Source organism: Podarcis cretensis (genome assembly GCF_951804945.1).
Source record: "Podarcis cretensis genome assembly, chromosome: 10".
In the NCBI taxonomy this organism is placed as follows: domain Eukaryota; kingdom Metazoa; phylum Chordata; class Lepidosauria; order Squamata; family Lacertidae; genus Podarcis; species Podarcis cretensis.
Genome location: NC_137179.1, coordinates 496,488 through 515,442, shown reverse-complemented (window position 1 = coordinate 515,442; position 18,955 = coordinate 496,488). Strand labels below are relative to the sequence as shown.

Sequence of the window (18,955 nt, the reverse complement as noted above, 5' to 3'; positions counted from 1 at the left end):
TAGCCGTTTGCAGAGCTAACTGTACCTCCAACATCCTGTACCTTTCTTCCAGGCTTGGACCGGCTGCAGCTGCTCCCCCATCTCCGGCTCCGGCTGGGTTGCTCATGATACCTCTCCTTGCACAAGCTGCTTTCAGAGACTGTCAGATTGCTGTGATGGGATAATGAGCTGCTTGTGCGTAAAAGCTTGATCCCTCAGAGCTTACTCAGTGTAGTAAAGCTCTGCCTTGAGCGGAGCCCTTTGGCATGGCTCCGTCAGTCGCTGGTAGAATCTGACAGTGGGCGTCTGCGGAAACGTTTCCAACATAAAAGCTGTTTAACGGAAACGCGTCTCCTGGATTCTCTGCGTGACAGTTTCCGGCGAGGGATGGGGGTCCTTAAAGGGGGTCCTGATACCTCCTCACTGTTCTCACTGGAAGTATCCCAGAGCCTCCCCTCCGACTCCCTTTCCCTTGGAGCTCCTGCTCTCCCCCTACTGGTTCCCTCTTCTGCTGAAGTGTCTCTCCTATTCTCCTGGAGCCTTCCCACCACCTGTTCTTCCGATGGCAGTTCCCTGACAATTTTCCATAATTATCTTTCTTAACCACAGTCAAACCTGTCTCATTCTGAAACCTTTCTTTTTCAATTGGTGTTAAATTTTTCTCTAAGACCTTAGTTTTTAACTTATTCAATTTAAATCCTGCCACTTGACCAAATTCTTGAATTAAGTCTAAAACCCTTTTAGTACTAGATTCTGGCTCCTGTAGCGTCAAAACTAAGTCATCTGCAAATGCTCTCAGTTTGTACTGTTTGGCTCCGACCTGTATACCTTTAACCAACCGGTCCCTTCTAATCATATTCAGCAGAACCTCCAGGACCGATATAAAGAGCAATGGGGAAATTGGGCACCCCTGTCGTGTCCCTTTTTCTATCTTAAATTCTTCCATCACCACATTATTTACAATTAATTTAGCTTTCTGTTCAGAATATATTGCACCTATACCATTTTCAAAACCTTGTCCTACCCCCATCCCCTGTAGATTCTTTTTCATAAAACTCCAAGAGATGTTGTCAAAAGCTTTCTCCGTGTCCACAAATATCAAAACTGCTTTAGTGTTTATATTCACTTCTAATTTTTCCAAAATATCGATTATATTCCTCAAATTGTCAGACAAATGTCTTCCCGGGAGAAAGCTCGCTTGGTCTTTATGAATCTCTTCCATCAATACTTTTTTCAATCTTTTGGCCAAAATGTCAGCAAAAAATTTGTAATCCACATTTAATAACGATATGGGGCGGTAGTTCTTAAGTTGAGTCTTTTCAGTCTCTGTTTTCGGTATAAGTGTGATATACGCCTCTTTCCACGACTCTGGCGCCCTTTTCCCTTCCAAAATTTCATTGCAGACTTCCTTCAAAGGTTGTAATAAGTACTCCTTCAAAGATTTGTAGTACCTGGAAGTCAGCCCATCCGGTCCTGGAGACTTGCCCAATTGCATATTTTGGATGGCACCTTCTACTTCCTGTTCAGATATTTTATAGTTCAACATCAATTTACTTTCTTGAGAATTTTTTTGTAGTCCATTTGTCTTTAAAAATCGTTCTATGTCCATTTCTTTCTGTGGCCCTTGTGAATATAATTGTTTATAGTATTTCTGGAAACAGTTTCTAATCTCAGTTGGGTTGTGTATGTTTTTTCCTTCCACTTCTAAGTTTGTAATAGTGTTTAATTTTTGTCTTTTTCTCATTTGCCAAGCCAACAGTTTCCCACATTTATTCGCTGATTCAAATGTCTTTTGTCTCATTTGTTTAATTTTCCATTCTATTTCTTGATTCATCAATTCCATGTATTGTTTGATATAATTTTATTTCTCTCAAGATCTCCTGCGACTTTGGTTTTACTCTCAATTTCTTCTCCCCTTCTTTTATTTTCTCCAAAATTTTATCTTTCCTCTCATTTTGACTTCTCTTCTTTATTGCATTCTGTTGTATCAGAAACCCTCTCATGACGGCTTTACTTGCATCCCAGATTACTCTTTTTTCAACCTCAGTGTTCATATCTATTTCAAAATAAATTTCAAAAGTTTTTTGGGCCTTTCTGTAAACTTCTTCATCTCTAAATAAGGTGTCATTCATCCTCCATCTGAAGGAGCCAGTTGCTATTTGTTTCATCTCCATCCTTACAGCATTATGGTCGGAGCAAGTTTTGGGGCAGATTTCCACTTTCTTTATCTTTGGTGCCATTCCTCTAGTTACCCATATTTGGTCAATTCTAGTCCATGTCATCTTGGCTTCAGAAAAGAAGGTTCCCTCTCTTCCCAAAGGGTTCCTTATTCTCCAAATGTCCACCAAATCCATATTGTCAGTCATTTCAAAAAAAGTTTTTGTTAGTCTACCATCTTTGGTGACTACCTGTCTTTGTGCCTTGTCCATGTTTGTAGATACTACTCCATTCATGTCCCCCATCAAAATCAGATTGTAGTCTAGATGGTCCAGTAGGGTCTCATGCAACTTCTTAAAGAATTCAGATTTCCCCTCGTTCGGTGCATAAATTCCTACTATCAAAAATTTATCTCCTTGGAATTGAATTTCAATTGCCAAATATCTTCCTTGCTCATCTTTGAAGATTAATTTCGGTAAAAGTCTCTCCTTTGCATATATCACCACTCCTCTTTTTTTAACTTTGTCAGATGAAATAAACTCTTGTCCCAATCTCTTATTAATAAGTATTTTCCTATGTAGCCTCATTATATGTGTTTCTTGTAGACAAATCAAGTCCAATTGTTCCTTTTTTAATATATGGAAAACACTTTTTCTCTTCCGAGGGGAGTTAAGACCATTACAGTTCCAACTTAGAAGTTGCAGAGCCATAGTGGGGTTACTTCGCTTTACCTCCAACTGCTCCAAGTAGCTGTTCTTGTTCTGTCGGTGGTGTCTCTTTCCCTGGACCAAGGAGTCCAAATGATAAGTTTGCTATGTCTAGTATTCCTTTTTCCAGTGTTCTTGGGTCTTCTCCCGATTCCGCTTCTTTCTGTAGGTCTTCTTCGTGATCTTTCAAAAACTTATCTTTATCGTTCTCTGTTCTTATTCTTATTTTCCTTTCTTTATATTTGAAAGATAGACCTTGGGGAAATTTCCACCTGAAGAGTATTCTATTTCTCCTCAGTAGGGCAACTAGATCTCTGTAGTTGGTCCTTATGTCCAAAATATGTTTTGGAATGTCCTTGAAGATCTCCACAAATGAATCTTCAATTTCCAAGGTTCTTTGGTAGTGCAAATTCAAAATTTTGTCTCTTTCTTCTTTTGTTCGAAAAGTAATCAAACAGTCCCTTACCTTGTTCTTTCTTTGTCGTTTTCCAATTCTAAATGCACTCACTATCTTAAATTCTTCCTTCCCCAAGTCCTGTTGCCAAAAGTCTGTAAATTCCTTCGTAAGAAAGTCCGCCAGGTTATCCTTCTCACTTTCCGGTACCGCTCTAATTCTCAGATTCTTCTCCTACCCTTGTAGCTCAATCATGGACAATGTCAGGTCGTGGTCCTCCAGTTTCTTATATGCTGGTAGTATCTTCTCTTGAGCGGCAATTGCAATTTCTTTTGCTTCCTCCACTAGTTTTCGGGTCGTGGCCGATTCCTCAATTAATTTTTCAATAGACTGTGTATTAGAATTCACCTTCTTTCCCAAGTCATTGATACTTGTAGTGTTCAAATCAATTTTTGCTGAAGCCTCAGCCACCTGTTTATTTGTCTCAGCCACTTGTTTATTTGTCTGTGCTACCTGTTTTGCTAAATTTTCCAAAGATTCATTAATTTTACCAAGTGCCTGAGCCAATACATCTTCAGATGACATAACTTTTGATTTAGTTTGCAAAGCAGCAGCTCCTGATGTGCCTGATGCTCCAGATGTTGAGGCCCTTCGATGATATGTGATATCAGCCCGGTATTGATTGCCGGACCTAGTAGTTTTTTCCTGTGCCAACTCTAACTTTCCTTTATCATTTGCCATAACACTCTCATGAGAATCCAAGGTCAATCCCACGCCTGAAAGATTTGTTTTGGAAAGGAATTTTCCAGTGGCTTAGTTATTGTTGCAACAATGTCAATGTTCCTCTAGGGGGACAACTTCAGTTCACAACTCTTTAGAAACAAAAGAACCTTACAAATCCCTTAAATCACTTAAAAGCCATAGTTTCAATGTCCCTAAAAGTTATTTTAAAGTCAGGAGAAAGTTGCTTTAAAATCAGTAGAAGTCCAGAAACACTGTATGTCTCTCGCAGAGCTGATTCAAAAGTCTTTAACTTTTAGCTCTAGTTTGAGACAGGCTTCCCACTGATCGGCTTTTCCTATCTAAAGGCAGTCCGTTCCCAGGTTTTTGAGGCAGCGGATATAGCTTTCTTTCCCCCGTTTTCATGCAGGTAAAAAATGTTCAAATCTTTCCCCCTCCACTCCTGCAGTCTGGAGGGGAAGCCACTTTTTGGGTGTTGGATTTTAAATCTTTACAAAACGTCTTTCAAGGTTTCCGCTTTACAGTCTCTTTGCTTTGAGCAATCTACAGGCAGGGAAGGCAGACTTCCTGTTTATACCTTCCCGTTTCGGTGCCGAATTTATTCAAATTATTCCTCCAATTAATTCAATTTAAACCTACTCACGGGTAGCTGCTTTAGAGTCCAATTGCTCAGGAAAAGGTCAGCGCTCTCCGACAACAGCTGTGTGGCTTCACTCCACGGAAGAAGCAGTCGACTCTCAGCACCGCGCCACTCACTCTGTCCCGTTCCAAAGCCTTTAAAAAGGCTCTTTTGCAGTTCGGGGGGCGTGAATTGTGCCCGCTGAGTCCCCACACTCACAGGCTTCTCCTGCCTGTGATTCTCGAGGGTCCCTGCTTTGCCGCAGCGGCAGGACCCAATCCCGTGGAGCTAATCCCTCCGGAGCTCAGAGGACCCAGGGGTGCAGAGTCCATGGAATGGCTCCCAGGATTGATACAGAAGTTGCACCTCAAAAGCATCTCTGTTCCTCTTATTCTTTCTAGGCAATGTCAGAGTGACTGACAAGCTGAGATACAATCCATCATCATCCGATGAAAGCGACTGCATGAATCTTCCCAGTCAAAGGAGCCATTTTCAGGATAGACAGTGCCTGGGGCTGGAGGCTCTACACACTGGGTGTGCCTGTGCAGGCCAAAGACTGCCAGTATTAGCACAGGTGAGTTGTGTGACCTTCCCAAATTCACAGAATGTATGTGAATGAGAGTTTGTGGGTGGGATTATAGTTTATGGCAACCCTGTGATTTTCTCCACCCATAACATTTTGTAAGCTAATATTGCAGTACAAATTCCAAAATAACTACAAAAAAATCACACAATAATAATAATAATAGTACAGTGGTACCTCGGGTTAAGAACTGAATTCGTTCTGGAGGTCCGTTCTTAACCTGAAACTGTTCTTAACCTGTGGTACCACTTTAGCTAATGGGGCCTCCTGCTGCCGCCGCGCGATTTCTGTTCTCGTCCTGATGCAAAGTTCTTAACCCAAGGTACTATTTCTGGGTTAGCAGTGTCTGTAACCTCAAGCGCCTGTAACCTGAAGCACCTGTAACCCAAGGTACCACTGTAGAAGTTCTAGTATTAGTATTTTCCCCCAGCCACTCTGGCCAGCTTACAGTACATATAGGTAAAGGTAAAGGGACCCCTGACCATTAGGTCCAGTCGTGGCCGACTCTGGGGTTACGGCGCTCATCTCACTTTATTGGCTGAGGGAACTGGCGTACAGCTTCCGGGTCATGTTGCCAGCATGACTGAGTGTTGGCTATTTGCAGTATGGTAGCGCTGCAGAGAGCTTGCTGGGGAGACCATGCATTAAAAAGAAAGGGACTCAAAAATAACTTAAACAAGGTTTTAATTACAAAAACAAAAACTCCTTATACACTAAATACATTAACAACAAGCCAGACCCAACCACCAACCCAACCCCCAGGGTAATGGTAGAGCTAGGTGCTGCTCCTTATATACTCCATGCAAATGCTGACACACCTTAATCAATGCAACTCAGCAGCACCTGCTATGTTTCACAGCTGTAAAGCTGGGTCTCGTTATCTTGCTCTGGCCCTTGCTCTGGCCCCAAAGACATACACATTAGGTGGAACAATGATGAACCTTTACATTTAAAGTAACCATTCAACATTTCCCCTGCGGTTCATCATTGTGGAACAAAAACATAAAGCATACTTTGTACATGTCTTTCATGCGTAACCTTTGGAAGTGCTTTTGTAAAAATGTCCGCAATTTGATTGTTACCTGGAACATATTCAAATACAATCATTTCATCAGCAATTAGTTTCTTTACAAACTGCAAACGTAACCTTAAGACTCTAGTGCGCTGCGTATTGGTCTCTGAACACAGGATAGCAAGGCCGCTCTGGGAATCAAGGTAAACTTTTACTGGTAGTGTTACTTGCATCTGTAGGTCTGCAAATACTTGCAGATACCATTCTATATCACGAGTGGCCTGAACGCATGCACATAATTCACTCTCTGTTGTGGAGAGACAAATAATGGTTTGTGTCTGGGACTTCCATTCAAATGGACAACCGTTATAACAAAACACCATACCAGACACACCCCTGCAATTATTTTGTTCCACTGCATGAGATGCATCGCAGAAAATTTCAAAACCTTTGTCAATACTTGATGTAAACTGCAACCTATAATGTTTGGTATGTTTAAGGTACATTACAACTCTCTTAAGAGCAGAGAAACATTGTGTAGTGGGCTTTTCCACAAATTTTGCCAGAAAGTGAAAAGCATAAGTTATATCTGGTCTTGAGATTCTTTGAATGAAATTTAGCTTGCCTATGGCAGAACGATACAAAGTTTTGTTAGGGAATGGCTTATCTTCACCTGTAAAGGTGAAACCACACACCATAGGCGTTTCCTTCCCATTTGCATTTTCTAAACGTAGCATTTCGACAAGGTCATCAATTTTTGCAGTTTGATGAACCAGAAAAGATCCATTTTTGCCTTTCTCAATTTGCATGGATAAGTAATTTTTAGCTATGCCTAATTCCACCACATCAAATTTCTTCTGTAACTGTGAAACTACTTCATATTCCTGTTTAGTTTTTGTAGAAATTAACACGTCATCTACATACACACGTATCTTTGTTGCAGAGTTTGCCCTTTCCTTTATAAACACACAATTGTCTGCCTTTCCTTGTGAAAAACCAATATCCAGCAATTCTTTTGCTAAAGTTTGGTGCCAATTCCTTCCACTTTGGTGCAGACCATAAAGGGATTTATTTAATTTGCATACCAAACCTTCAGCAGCGTCTATGCCTTCAGGGACACGCATAAAAATTTGTTCTTTTAAATCTGCAAACAAATATGCAGTTTTTATATCTAGGTGATAAACAGAATGTCCACGTTGTGATGCATCTTTTAACAAAAGTTTAACTGTTTCATATTTTACACTTGGCGAATAACACAAATCATAATCTTCGCCTGGAATTTGTTGAAAACCCCTAGCAACTAATCTTGCCTTGTACCTTACAACTTCATTTTTGTCATTCATTTTAACTCTATAAACCCATTTTGAATCAATAAGTCTCATATCTGGGGTTTGTGGTACAAGAGACCATGTGTTATGCTCTTTTAAAGAAGCTATTTCAGAGTTCATAGCTTTATACCAATTTGCAGCTTGGTGCTTAGGTAAATTCTGAACATCGTTGTAGCTTTTTGGCTCAAAAACCGCCTTATTGGCATACACAGTATTAAAATGTTCATCTGCAAAATGTTGTGGCTTCTGCCTCTTTCTATCTGAACGTCTTACTCCAGAAAGAGAGTCAGACTCCTCAGACTTAATAGGACTAAGGGAACCACTAGTTTCAGGTTGTAAATCATCATTGTCAGACTGAAGAGGTGCCTGTAGGCTAAGCTCACGGTCAGAAAAATCAAGAGAATCTAACCTCCCCTCAGGTGCCTGTGACTTTAAATCATCAAACAAATTATCAGATTCAACAGGCTTTTCGTCTTTTTCCATTAATTCAGAAGCACCATTTTCTCCTGCTGCTGCCTCTTCCTCCTCTTCCTCAGTATTATCTATACCATTAGTATCTTGGAAGACAGCAACTCCATTCCAATTTACAGTTTGTATCATGCTTCTGGTAATATGAAATTTGCAGTTGCTGGTATGTAAATTCTGTACGCCCCCTGCTGGTAGCCCATTAATTTTCCCTGAACACTACGCTCACCCAATTTCTGCTTAGCGGGATAATGCATAATTACATCTGAACCCCAAATGTGTAGGTATTTCAGATTAGGGCGTTTTTTAAACAGCTTCTCACAGGGGGTGACATCTAAACCAGAATGATAACTGCGATTTCTAACATAACAAAACGCATTAAACGCTTCAGCCCAAAAGTCTTTGGGCAGTTTAGCATCATGCAGATAAGTTTTAACCCCTGCCTGCAAGTCACGCTGCACAACTTCAACAAGCCCATTTTGCCAGGGACTTCGGGGGCAAGATAACTCATGAGTAGTCCCCTGCGCTTCCAGGAATTTCTCAAAATCCTCAGAAACAAATTCCCCGCCCCGGTCAGAAAACAGGTTCTTAATTGGTTTGTTAAAGTGCATTTTTACCCAGTTGCAAAAAACTTTGTACTTCTCAAATGCTTGGGACTTCTCAGCTATTGCATAAGTCCAACAATATCTACTATACTGGTCTATGAGGGTGAGCCAGTACTTTGAACCTCCTAATGATGGTGGGAGTGGCCCAACTAAATCACAATGTACACGCTCAAATGGCTCAGTTACTTTCCTACCTGAGCACCTACCCTTGCGTGCAACCTTAATCTTATTCTTGCAACAAGATAGACATTGCATAAAGAATTTACATGGTTTTAAGTTGAGGCCATTAACAATATTCTTAGTCTTAATTACATCAGCAAAATTCAAGTGTCCCAGAATTCTGTGCGCCTCATGGACACACCCAGAATGTGGCCTTACATTCCTCAACCCCTGGCTTGACTGTGCTGCTCTGCAATTTATAGGCGATTGGGAGTAGGTGCGAAAATACAGTCTATATAAACCATCAGAGTCCCGGGCATACAATAGACGTTTGTTCCCCTCAAAAAACTCACACATTGAATTTAAGAAACGCACACTTATGCCTTGACGAGCAAAACACCTTACTGATAATAAATTGTCCACTGATGGGCAGTAAATGCAGTTCGCTATTGTAATATTTAAAGAGTCAAGTTTAACAGTACCTCTGTCAAGTGACTGCAAGACTTGTGAATTGGCTAAATGTACATTACCAATTTCCTCTTCGAAAGAAATAAACAGGCTTCGATTGTTGCAAACGTGGTGAGAAGCTCCTGAGTCCACAATAAAAGAATTCCACTTGGCACCTTTAATTCTTTTATGATCTGCAGTCTGAGCATGAAAAGCTCGCGGCTCATTTCTGTCTTTACGGTGTGATGTTGGCTGCTGAGATGACAACCGTGACTGACGAGCAGAAACAGGCTTAGGAGTACTTTGCTTTCTTTTGGATCTGCAGTCCTTTGCAAAATGTCCTTGCTTATTGCAGAACCAACAACGCTTTGCAGCTTTAAATGCAGTCGCATCACCACAAGTTTGCATATGGCGTTCCTCATTACTTCTGGAAATAGGAGTGCTTATGGCACAAGCCTCCCTTCTATCCAACTCGCCCATTAATCTTGCCGTCACCCCTTCCACAGTTAATTGTGCTGGTGGGACGGCAGATATCTGGCTAGCTATGCCATCAAAGTCCTCGTTAAGGGAACAAAGAATGATAAAAACATACTGAATATCAGGTATGTCCATGTCCCTTCGAATTAATTCGCCACGTATTGCCTCCAGACGTCTCAAGTGTGCTGCCAAATCACCACCAGGCTGCAACTTCGTCTGGTACAACTGCTTGAAAAACGTCAATGCAGACGCTGATTCTTTTCTAACATGCACTGCTGAAAGACTGTCCCACATTTCTTTGGCAGTTTTCTTATTCCTTATATAGACTACTTGCTGGTTGCTGACTGCCAAATTAATTATTGCCCTGGCTTTTGCATCTCCTTTCGACCAAGCATTAGTTACAGGGTCAGGAGGGTCTTCAGTTACATAGGTCCATACTTCTCTAGAGGTCAAAAGCGCCTCCACCCGAAAAGACCATAAACTATAGTTCTCATCTGTTAGCTGTGGGAAGACCAGAGCCTTCTCAGCTTCAGGAACCCAGTCAACCATTCTGGAAATCTTCCAGACCCACAAAAACTACACTAACAGGAGAAGGAGTTTTCAAACCTTTCTCAGAGTCCAAAAATATGCAGTCATCCACTCAGCAGCTGGGCCCATAACCAAGGATGTTGGCTATTTGCAGTATGGTAGCGCTGCAGAGAGCTTGCTGGGGAGACCATGCATTAAAAAGAAAGGGACTCAAAAATAACTTAAACAAGGTTTTAATTACAAAAACAAAAACTCCTTATACACTAAATACATTAACAACAAGCCAGACCCAACCACCAACCCAACCCCCAGGGTAATGGGAGAGCTAGGTGCTGCTCCTTATATACTCCATGCAAATGCTGACACACCTTAATCAATGCAACTCAGCAGCACCTGCTATGTTTCACAGCTGTAAAGCTGGGTCTCGTTATCTTGCTCTGGCCCTTGCTCTGGCCCCTTAAAGACATACACATTAGGTGGAACAATGATGAACCTTTACATTTAAAGTAACCATTCAACATGAGCTGCTTCTGGCGAACCAGAGCAGCGCACGGAAATGCCGTTTACCTTCCCGACAGTACAGTACATATACAAGACAGTAAAACATCAAACATTAAAAACCTCCTGATATAGCTTCTAAATGTCAGATGGTTGCCTCCTTCCTTGCCCTCTGAAGGGAGGGCATTCCATGGGGCAGGAGGCCCTCTGCCTGGTTCCCTGGAACTTCACTTCTAACAGCAAGGGAACCAGCAGAAGACCCTCGGAGGCGGACCTCCCTGTCCGAACTGAGCGATGAGGGTGATGATGCTCTTTGAGGTCCACAGGGCCGAGGCTGTTGAGGGCTAGAGGTTGCAGATCTTGCTCCTCCATAATGATCGATGTATAGTTAGCAGAGTAGGAACAAACACAGAGGCAGCAAAAAAATAATTCAGCTGAGAAATTTATTACTGAAGACAGATAAGCATAACAGGATCCCAAAAATAGCAAAAATGTAACTCACAGTAAAACTCTGACTTAGTATACCAAAACAGCACTCAAGTAAGAAACCGAGTAGAGTAATATCAGAATGTGAAGTGGGAGCAGGCGCATTTCAATACTGCAATTTATATATAATTCAATGTCAGAAATCATGCTGTTATTAAAGATGATTGAGGATTATGAAAGGTTCCTGATGCATTACTACCATTTGACATTATACCATTTTCATTTCCTAAAAATTGGGAACATGGGGAGGACATGGGAGAATGTAGGAGATGTTGAAATAAGAGAAGGTGCTAATGGCGATTGATGTGTCCTTTTTTCCCTGTGTTCTCTTTCCTGAAATCCAAACAGGATTTCCTTTCTGCCCACTCTGAAAAAGGTGATGGAGAATACAGAATTGCAGGGGACAGGGCACCTTTCGTTTCATTAGGAATAGCCATTAAAATGTGTGAAATGTGGAATATGCTTCACTGAATGAGCACACATAGTTCACATCAACGAACAGAAAAAGGAAAGAACCCACTTAAAGGTATGGAGTGCGGAAAGAGCTTCTGTTTGAATGCAAAACTTAGAACACACCAGGGGACTCACAGAGAGAGAAAACGTTTTAAGTGCAGGGAGTGTGGGAAGAACTTCAGTCATAGTGGACACCTCAATATACATCAACGGACACACACAGGGGAGAAACCATTTCAATGTATGGAGTGTGGAAAGAGCTTTAGTGAAAATGCAAGCCTTAGGAAACATCAACGGACTCACACAGGGGAGAAACCATATGAATGTATGGATTGTGGAAAGATCTTCAGTCAGAGTGCACACCTTAGAAATCATCAACGGACTCACACAGGGGAGAAACCATTTCAATGTATGGAGTGTGGAAAGAGCTTTAGTGAAAATGGAAACCTTAGGAACCATCAACGGACTCACACAGGGGAGAAACCATTTCAATGTATCGAGTGTGGAAAGGGCTTTAGTGATAGTGGAAGCCTTAGATCCCATCAACGGACTCACACAGGGGAGAAACCATTAAAATGTATCGAGTGTGGAAAGAGCTTTAGTGATAGCAGAAGCCTTAGATCCCATCAATGGACTCACACAGGGGAGAAACCATATAAATGTTTGGAGTGCAGAAAGAGCTTCAGTCATAATGGAAATCTTAGAAAACATCAGCAGACACACAGGGGAGAAACCATTTAAATGCATGGAGTGTGGAAAGAGCTTCAGTCCGAGTGGAACCCTTGATTTATGTCAACAAACTCACACAAAAGACAAACCATATAAATATCAGGAAACTAGATAGAGGTTCACTCTTAGTGGAAGTTCAAAATCAACAGACTCACAGACAGGAAGAACTTTAAGAGTTGAAACCCTTCAAACCATCAACAACCTCAAAGAGGAGAAGCAGTTTAAATGAAAAGACTGCAAAAAGTGCTTTATTTATAACGGAGTTATCAAGGAACATCCAGGGACTCTCACCTGGGAGAACCCATTTAGATGTATGGAGTGTGGGACGTCTTCCTCTCAGAGTCCACTCTGAGCAATGAACTCAGCAGGAAATCATTCCTACGAGCATGAGGTATATGTGAAGTTCTGGTGTTTATATGTAAAACTGTATAATGAAATAATGAAGGCAACATCTCACAATGGTGAGTATAATTTTAGATGAAAGTACCTTTGGTTTTTGCACCAAACTCTGCCCCCCCCCCCACGCATGATCTCCCAGCACTGCTTCTTCACCAGAACTTCATTATTGCCTTCTGCCCTGTGCGTGCTGAAGAAAACTTGAAATACTGAAATTGAATGGGAGATTTCCCCCCAGCCTAATTTCAAGAGGGGGGAAAGGGGGGCTGCAGGTATCAGAGATGGGGGGCCCCATCTCCGCTCATGAACCCCATGGGGCAACCCCAGAGCTCCTGCTCATTATGGGGTTTGAGGAAGATAGTATTTTACCATAGTCCCAGAATTTTTGATTCAGTCATGTACTCTGGAGTTTTCCCACCAGAGGACCACAGTGCTGTACCTGCTGCTGCTGTCATGGACTGGCTGGTGGGGGGGGGGAGGCACCAGTTGGGGGACCCACAAGGAAAGAAGGCTCCGAGCCTGGGGACTGGTGGGGGGATGAGCCGAAAGAGGGAGAAAGGGGAGCAGACTGGAAGGGGAGATTTTGCAAGCTGAGGAGGAAACGGGGTTGGTGAGCCGGAAGAGTCTGGGGCAGAGAGCAGTTCAGGCTCAGAGGGAGAAGAGGAGGGGGCCTGGAGACCCATAGGAGGCCGTCAGCTGAAGCATCCAGGGAGATTCCCCCTCCTGCTGCGACCAGCTCCCCTCTCCCCTGGTCTAGAGCACACAGGGAAATCCAGTTCAGACCCCATGAGCCTGTACATGATATTAACAGGTGTTTGGTTTTTTGTCCCAACATGCATCACTTTAATCTCATTGACAATGAACTGTATTTTCTGCCCATTCACCCCATTTGGAGAAGTCCCTTTGGAGCTCCTTGCAATCTTTCTTTGTTTGAACAACCCTGGAGAATTTGCTGCCATCAGCAAACTTTGCCCCCTCCTAAGTCTAGGTCATCTATGAACAAGTTGAAAAGCCACAGGTCCCAATACTGATCTTGAGGGGACTCTGCTTTCTGCTCCTCTCCATTCAGAGAACTGTCTGTTTACTCTCCTGGTGTTTCTGAAGGAGGGCTGTCTTCCTGGTGGTGGGATGGCGTTGGGCAGAAAGAGGGAGAAAAGGGAGCAGAGGGGGAGGTGAGGTGTTGCAAGCTGAGGAGGAAACAGGGTTTGGTGAGCGGGAAGAGTCTGGGGCAGAGAGCAGTTCGGGCTCAGAGGGAGGAGAGGAGGGGGCCAGGAGACCCAGAGGAGGCCGGCTGCTGAAGCATCCAGGGAGACTCCCCCTCCTGCTGCGACCAGCACATGCCTTTGAGTCTGGCAGTTAGAACTCTTAGAATGTGGGGATCCCATTTTTCAACCAAAGCAAAAAGCCGCCAGCCTTTCCCCAGGTCTTTCCTGACCTGACAGTCGTTCGTCTTCTCTACAAAGCCCTTCTCCCTCTTTATCACATGGGGTCCCAGCAACCTTTTCTGCCTCTTACACGCTAGGGAAAAGAGTCCCTTTCCATTGGACACCTGGCAGCCCAGTGCCAAATCCGGCTGCTCCAGAGAGAACGGAAAGGAGCTGTAAACGCCCTTGCGCTCTGATGCGCACCAGTCACTTCCTTCCGGATCCTGGTGCTGCCGGTGCAGCTGCATTTACAAGAAAAAGAGAAATTGGAAACCGAGCCCAAGTCCCTCGCTATCCAAACTGGCCACTTGGACCAGCCTTGGGGCGTCTTCCTTGGGAAAAAGGAAAAGTTTCAGATCTCAGGTTCCCCAACAGGGAATGAGAGCTTTGATTGGCCAGGAAATTAAAAATAAGGTTAAATACCTAGGGATCTGGATTTCAAATAAAGGTATAAATGTATATGAGGATAATTCTAGTAAAGTATGGAAAGAATTTTTTAAAAAAATATATGGAAACATGGACCAAACTCCATCTCTCACTCTGCGGAAGAGTTTCGGTTGTGAAAATGAATATCCTCCCCAAAATGATTTTCTTATTCCAAACAAGGCCCACTTTAGGAGGAATAAATTGTTCTAAGGAGTGGAAAAGGGAAATATCTAGATTTATATGGAATGGGGGAAAAACAAGAATTAAACACCAGTTATTAACAGATAAAAAGGAGAGAGGTGGGTTTTTTTTGAATTCTACCATGCGGCGGCAGGATTGGTTTGGATAAAAGACTGGATTACACTAAAAGATACGGACCTATTAGACTTGGAAGGCCACGAGAATCGGTCTGGATGGCACGCTTCTTTAATGTACGAAAAAGTGAAGGTCCACAGGGGATTTTTGAGCCATGTGATAAGAAAATCGTGATATAAAATCTGGAAGAAATATAAAGGACTACTTGAGCCAAAAATACCCTTGTGGACATCAACAAGAGAAGCCATATACACATGTTAGAATATTTACAGCTAGCAAAACTGACGGGCCAATCAGGGGAAAAAAAAAATCCGGCCAACCGAAGGTCCCATCTGGGGTGCCATCTGTTGTAAACAAAAGCTGCCCTTCTTCCCTTATGGGGGACACAAGAGCCCTTTATAGAGTCCCTTGTAGGTTCTCCATCAGTAGGAGAAAAGAGCAGAGGCAACCAGAGAATATTGAGAAGCAAAGCAGATAGGAAGCCTGATCTTTATTGATCTGTTGCAACAGGGTGCTCCCCTGAGGAGGACCCCCAACCAAGGCGGGCCTGCCCTTATATAGACATTTTAAATTCCCTGCCCTGGAGCTCAAGACCACCCCTCCATACATCACAGAAGGGGTGTAACCCCAGACCACCCCCCACAAACATCATACCTGCATCACAGAAAAGGCGGTCTGCAACAGAAGTGTGAATGTTGTTGTTTTTCCCGTCTGCCAGGTTATCTGATAATGCCTTATTTGATTCCCTTTCCTGGTAGTCTGGCCATTCCTTTGAGATGGTGATTTCCCAATTCCTGAGACAATGGGAAGGTTCTCTCACTCCCTCCCTCCTTGCAGAGAAAACATTTGGTCAGTTTGGGAGTCTAAATGGTTTCAGGACAGTCTTCCTGAGCTGCTCCAGACATGTGGTCCACATATCTATGTATGCGCTTGGTTGGTACATTTATGAACATTTATTGTATATACAAGACATTGTTACGGAAAATCTAGGTGTGATGCTGCTCTGCCACCCAGCTCATCGGACGGAGTCCGCGGGTCCCTGCGGAACAAAAGGAGCGCAGCCAGAGACGGGAGCAAGTTGGAGAAGATCCACGTTTGTTGTGCAACAGGTTCAAGGCGAGATTGAACCCCGAGGATGGGGTGACATGAACTTTTAAAACTTCCCACCATTACCCCAGATACAGTTCAAAGGCATCATCACTACATCATTGCTACATCACGATTACATCAGAGAGGGGGTGGGTTACACGGGATTAACATATGGAGGAGGGAGGGGGAAACATGCAGAGTTGGAACATGTATTGAAAGACACATTCTGAGTACCGGTGATAAGAGAACAATGGGGTCTTAGTTTGCATGGTCTGTCACCCGGCCAAGCCTGGAGGAAGGGCTAGACTGGGTGATTTGGCATCAATGAGGTCTTTCCTGGGCGTACGTGACCATGACCTCCCGCTTGAGGGATTATGGAAGGTACTGGGCAGTCCTGAAGTCCTGAGGAAAATGAGCAGTTTGGCATTGAAAGCAAGAGAATCGGTGGTACGGGTGATTTTGTATGAATTTTTATATTTTTTTAGCCCTTTGAAACAGTGGCAGCTCATTTGGGAAACGAATTGCTACATTGTATCAATTTTGACGGGCTTAGCAAGGATACGAGGCGTCAGTCCATTGTTCTCCCATCAGGGAGCTGTCAACAGCTTGTCAGAAGGTGAATGAGGCCTGCAAGAGCTGACACTGCAGACCAAATGCATTGTGCTGATTGGCTGGAGGCTGTGTTGGGTGCAGGCTGATTGGTCAGGACGCTCCCGTAGGCAGATAGTCTGTTCATTCATAAAATACGCTCCTCGCTCCTCCGGTCTACCCAGGGAAAGGGAATGGGCACTTTATTGGGGGGCTTGGGTTTCGCCTGGTGCTTAGTGCAAAAGAGTGAGGGGGCTGAGGGGTCCTTGTAGGGCCGGGCGCCCTTGAGGTCATCGCCTCAAACCCTCTGAAGGCTTCTGGGAAGGGGGTTGACAAACATGCCCCCCCTTCCGTATCAACCTTAATTTTTTAATTACAGGATTCATCCAGTCCAGCCTTTCGCATGATGAATTCTGCATCTATGTTAAATAAGCAGGGAGACAATATACAGCCTTGTCGTCCTCCTTTCCCAATTTTGAACCAATCAGTTGTTCCATATCCAGTTCTAACTGTAGCTTCTTGTCCCATATAGAGGTTTCTCAGGAGACAGATGAGGTGATCAGGCACTCCCATTTCTTTAGGAACTTGCCATAGTTTGCCATAGTCGACACAGTCAAAGGCTTTTGCATAGTCAATGAAGCAGAAGTAAATGTTTTCTAGATTTCTCCACAATTCAGCGCATTTTTTGCAATTTGGTCTCTGGTTCCTCTGCCCCTTTGAAATCCAGCTTGCCCTTCTGGGAGTTCTCGGTCCACATACTGCTTAAGCCTGCCTTGTAGCATTTTAAGCATAACCTTGCTAGCCTGTGAAATGGGCGCAATTGTACAGTAGGTGGAGCATTCTTGGGCACTGCCCTTCTTTGGGATTGGGATTCATGTGCTGCAGGAACCCCCCCCCCCCAATCATTCAGTTTGTACAAACACGACACACACACACATGACACACGCAACACTTCTGTTATAAATTCATACAAAATCAGCCGTACATCGGATCTGCACTGTTCCACTTTTATTTTACAACATGAGGGAAGGACTATCAAAGGGGGGAGACTTGACACAAGGCAGCCAACACGTCTGCAGTGAGCCCCACCCAGTTGGCATGCCAACCTTGATGGTCCTGGTCAGAAGATCATTCCACTCACAAAGGACCTGCATATGGAAGTGGATTCAGTAGGGACTGAAACACAGGACAGTGACCAGCCCTTCCCTCTGGGGGCAGGAAACAGTGAACTCCCCTTTGTCCTCAGGAATGTAATCATGGGGAGGGGAAAGGAGGAACCGGGCAGGTGAGAAGACCCTCAGGTTACCACCACAACTCCTCCTCCTTCAGAGAAGTCACACGTCTCTGAGGTCTCTAAGCCCCACTCACCTCACAGAGTGTTTGTTGTGGGGGAGGAAGGGAAAGGAGAATGTGAGCCGCTTTGAGACTCCTGAGGGGGAGTGATAAAGCGGGATATCAAATCCAAACTACTACTACTACTCTTCTTCTTCTTCTTCTTCTTCTTCTTCTTCTTCTTCTTCTTCTTCTAAAAGTTGTGGTCTTCTTTTGTTGGGGGCTTCCATCTTGTTCCACCTGGTGGTAGGTGGGAGTCTTTTGGCAACAGTCTTCAATCAAGACCTACTGGCTGCTCTTTTGCTCTGCTCTTCCTGGCTGTTCTCCCTGTTTCTTGTCCAAGGGATCCCTCGGATTTTGGAATCCGCTTCTGGCTACAATTGTATTGGCTGCTTTGCTGAGCCTCTTGGCTCTTGTGCCTCTGTAGCACCATGCTTGTGGTTAACGCTTAGCTGGAATGAAATATTCACCGCAGCAATAGAAATTAAAATAATGATTTATTTGTCAGACAAATAAATGATAGGCCCAGTGGTATATGGTTACCAAAGCTCTGCCCCTTCCAGCCCTGATGGCCAGCACTTATATTTCCTCAGCTCAGCCCCCTTGCTCCTCCTTTGGCTGCCTCTGTCCAATCAGCCTGGTGGAAATTCCTATTGGCTGTTTGCTAGAACCAATCATAAAAGATACACCCATTTCCTATTACCTTTTATGGGAAACAAAAGAGCTATATTTTCTTCTATCCATAAATGGCAAACAAGTAGCCATATATCTTACATTTGCCTCGACTAGGCACCTTAATTACCAGATCACCTTTTGCCCTATTTTGCCCTTTTGCCCTATTCACTCCAAAACAGATGGCTAATGGTTTTTACATTTTGTTTGAACATAGATCTTGGGTTCACATTCTCACACACCATCAATGAAATAAGAATCTAACATAAGAATCTAACATTTCTTACTTGCTAAATCCTTTGCATAGTTACATTTAAGCCAATATATTTCATACATTAACATAGAT

At 43.4% G+C, this 18,955-nt stretch overlaps 4 protein-coding genes across 14 annotated transcripts in view; 3 read left to right on the top strand and 1 right to left on the bottom strand.

Annotated features, from left to right (window-relative positions):
- LOC307225063 (uncharacterized protein) overlaps nucleotides 1-14,167 on the top strand; it is a 90,330-nt gene extending 76,163 nt beyond the window's left edge. The window contains exon 3 of the mRNA XM_079992758.1: nucleotides 13,306-14,167. The gene's annotated coding sequence lies outside the window, so the exon portion shown is untranslated. The remainder of the gene's footprint in view (nucleotides 1-13,305) is intronic.
- The window catches only part of LOC307224976 (uncharacterized protein), a gene marked incomplete at its 5' end in the record, with an annotated part of 128,027 nt that overhangs the window by 33,759 nt on the left and 75,313 nt on the right, over nucleotides 1-18,955 (bottom strand). The gene's annotated exons all lie outside the window — the stretch shown is intronic.
- The window catches only part of LOC307225007 (uncharacterized protein), a 74,430-nt gene that overhangs the window by 21,237 nt on the left and 34,238 nt on the right, over nucleotides 1-18,955 (top strand). The window lies entirely within an intron of this gene.
- The window catches only part of LOC307225037 (uncharacterized protein), a 155,562-nt gene that overhangs the window by 122,012 nt on the left and 14,595 nt on the right, over nucleotides 1-18,955 (top strand). For 4 of the 5 annotated variants that reach the window (XM_079992695.1, XM_079992694.1, XM_079992693.1 and 1 more), the window contains exons 2-3: nucleotides 4,999-5,171; nucleotides 11,534-11,711. The gene's annotated coding sequence lies outside the window, so the exon portion shown is untranslated. Of the gene's footprint in view, nucleotides 1-4,998; nucleotides 5,172-11,533; nucleotides 11,712-18,955 lie in introns of those variants that run through there. The other variant, XM_079992697.1, reaches the window with a different exon arrangement.